Raw genomic sequence first — 3881 nt, forward strand, 5'->3', positions numbered from 1 at the left:
ATGGGAGTCAGGTAATCTAATCTGTAAGCACAGTCAAGCCTAAAAGCCTGGCTTCATAATTGTTAGAAATTTTGGAGCTATAAGCATGAGCTTAAACGTATTTGGGGAGAATGTCCTGACCTCACGCCAGGCTGTCTTCACTGGGGCACCTTGGAGCAGGGCAGGCTGAGTTTCACTCCCTGCCTCAAGCAGAACCCCGGCAGCTGAAAACCTCTAGAACCCATGCTCAAGGCCTCCATGCTTCTCTTTCTCCTGGAAGGGAGCTAACATGAAGCCTGTCACAGCCATGCCACTGGGCTCCGCTCCAGGCTGTTTCATTCAGCCCCAGCAGCCGAAAACCTCTAGGACCCAGCCACCACCATGCTCAAGGCTGCTCCCCACAGGCTCTGGCTGAGCCTCACGCATGAGTGAAGTCCCACAAAACCCAGGTAATGCAGAACTTTGTGACCTTGAACTCTGGGCCTAATGGGACTGGGAGCGGAGATCTTCAGCCCTTTACCCCAGGCTATGGTGATCCAGGGATCACACCCATAAGCCACCTCCTTCTGGGACCAGATAATCTCGTCATTGGCCACCATCCAGATCACATGGCTCTTTCTCCCAGAAGGGAGCATAACATGAAGCCTGCCACAGCCATGCCACCAGACTCCGCGTCAGGCTTTTTTACCTGGAGTGCCCCAAAGGGGGTGGGTGAGAGCACTCCCCGCCCCAAGGGACCCAGCCCTGGCAGCCGAAAAACTCCAGGACCCAGCCGCCGCTCAAGGCTGCTCCCCACCCGCTCAGGCCGAACCTCACGCATGAGTGAACATATTCTTGGACCACGGGACTGCGAATGCAGCACATCATAAGATACTCCCTACCCATTCTCCATAAGTACTACACCACAATTAATGGGGTCCAGATAGTAGGTAACAAATCATAGAGGGAAATATATATATGCATATATACATATTTTCATATATATACATATGAAAGCTCACATTACTCAACTTTTAACAACATGTTAGTGATATCCTAAAGAATGTCTTAATGGCCCCTGCCAAAATAGAACAATCTTCACACTGTTTCCTATATGAATACTTTTTTGTGAGCATTTTCAGTGGTTCTCCATAACAGACAATACAAAATATATTATTTCCGTTGTGCTTTGTGACAGAGATCGGGGCTTGAGATAGAAACATCCCAAATTTGGTGGTGGAAAGGGGTAATGGTGGTGGGATTGGTGTCTGAATATTAAATGTAATCAAATATTGTGAACTACCTTATAAAATAAAAAAATTAAAAAAAATAATAAAGGCCGCCATGCTCAAGGCTACTCTCCATCTGCTTGGACGAGCCTCACCCAAGAGAGGACCAGCCTCACCCAAGACAGGATGAACCTCACTCAAGAGAGGACCAGCAGAAAAACCCAGGTATTCAGAACCCTTGACTGAAATCTCCAAGCCGGCTTGGATTGGGACTGGGTCTCCTCCCCCCAGCCCCCCAGTTTACCAGTAGCTTGGTAATCACACCCACAAACTGTCCCTGGAGCCATGTAATCTCATCAACAGCCAAGACCCAGAGACTATAAACTAAACCTCCTGGCCTGGAAGAGAGTGCCACAGAATTTTCTGGAGCGTGCGGCCTCTTATACTCTATCTCACTTATTTATCAAAAGTAGCACACATTTGTTTGGTTCTAGCATACTTGCTTGTATTCTCTTATCTACAGGCTTAAATGGCTACAGAATGAAATACAACAACCTTCACACACTTCCCTCTTATTGTAGTTGGAAGATGCTCGGTGTTGGGATTGGTGTTTGAATACTATCTGTAATGAATTATTGTGACCTACTTTATTAAAAAAATGTATTTGAGGAATCAGGACACACTTGACCATGGTGCTTAGAGGTTACTCCTGGTTTGATACTTGGGGAATTGCTCATGGTGGTGCTTGGGGAACCATATGATGCTAGAGATCAAATTCAGGACTCTTAGGTGCAAAGCATGTACTCCAATCCTATGAGTGATCTCCCAGTCTTTAATTGTATTTTTAATTTGATGAAAAAGTTTTTCATCACTTAATATCCAAAACCTGTTATGAGTTTTCAAGAAATATAAGAGCTAAACGTTTTGGAAAAAATGGTAGAAGTTTCTTCACATTTATCTTCAAATGAGAGAATAATTTAAATCCAGAAATATTTGACTTAATTTCTTTCAAATTGTTAAGCACTTAGGAAGAAATTGAGGAGCCATTTCAAAATTATAGCCTTGAACATAGAAGTAACATAGATGATGTAGTGACATTATACACTGAAAAGGGGAAGTGGTGAGAACAGTTTCCTACTCAAGGTTCAGAATAAGTGAGTATTATTAAATTGGAAGAAATAGTATATGACAAGAAAAGCATCATTTCTCTCCCCTTCATGAAAGGGCTAATTCGTCACTGTGATTCCTATTAAGATTTTACTGGACATTTTGCCTGCTAATGAGGTGTTCTTTAAAATCTGTCTCCAAACTTTCTTTTCAGGGTCTTATCACTTTTATGATCTATACATGCTTCCATTCATATACATGCTTCTATACATGTCAGTGTATAGAATGTTTGCTGACAGTGCTGTACTTCTTTTATGTGTCTGCATTTGTATTTTTTTAATATTTAGGTCATTCTAAACTAAAGTAAAATTTTAGAAAGATTTTTTCGAAAGACAGTTTTCAGAGAATAAAAAAAAAAATTTTTTTGTTACTATTCCTTGTGGAGATTGATTTATTTACTTGTTTTGTCTTTGCCATAATGTCTTATAGGTGGAAATGTCAGGGTCACAGACATGTTTACTTGAGCATTTCCTATGTTGGTTTGCACAGTTGTGTTTTCTAAGAAATTGTTACCATTAAAAAAAATTGAGGGGCTGGAGTGATAGCACAGCGGGTAGTGCGTTTGCCTTGCATGTAGCTGACCCGGGTTCGAATCCCAGAATCCCATATGGTCCCCTGAGCACTGCCAGGAGTAATTCCTGAGTACAGAGCCAGGAGTAACCCCTGAGCATTGCTGGATGTGACCCAAAAAGCAAAAAAAAAAAATTGAGGGGCTGGAGCGATAGCACAGCAGGTAGGGCATTTGCCTTGCACGTAGCTGACACTGGTTCAATTCCCATATGGTCCCCCAAGCACTTCCAGGAGTAATTCCTGACTGCAGAGCCAGGAGAAATCCTTGTGCATTGCTGGGTGTGACCCAAAAAGCAAACAAAACAAAAAAACAACCTGAGAATTGACACATAAAAACTATGGTTTACTTTTGAATATAAGAATATCTAATTGTATTGACCCCATACTTCTGTTTGGTGACAAAGGAATGGGGTTACCCAATTCTCCCTCTGCCCCTCCACTGTACCCTGTTGATCCACTTCACTAAGCCTATGCCAAAAACCACTTTTATACTATACTTATTTAATTATTTCTGCTCATGTGCAGCCTACTTACTTAGGTTGTCTACCCTGTGGATCTTTGAGTTCTATTGATGGTTTAGAATGGGTAACAACAATTGCCAGAAACTCTTTCTGATTCAAAGATTAGGGAACATATTTGAGAGGTAAAATAATGGAGATACATGTAAGAGAAAAAAGGGTTTTTGAATCAGACCAACAAACTATCTATCTTGCTAGTAAACTGATCCAGGAAGACAAAAGCTACATTCTAAAATACAGTTGATATTTAATAAAATGTTATTCTGACCAGTGTGTTCATAATTAAACCTGTAGAAGTAGAAGAGAAAATTGTACAAAGCATAGGGAGCTCAGCTCCAGATACAGAATATCCATTTCTAGCAAAGGGTTCTGAAAAATCTATATAATTGAGATGAGAATTCAAGTGTTCCCAACCACAGAGAGAAAAATTGAGAGCAGA

This window comes from Sorex fumeus, unplaced genomic scaffold (genome assembly GCF_029834395.1).
Source record: "Sorex fumeus unplaced genomic scaffold, SorFum_2.1 ptg000014l, whole genome shotgun sequence".
Classification (NCBI taxonomy): Eukaryota; Metazoa; Chordata; class Mammalia; order Eulipotyphla; family Soricidae; genus Sorex; species Sorex fumeus.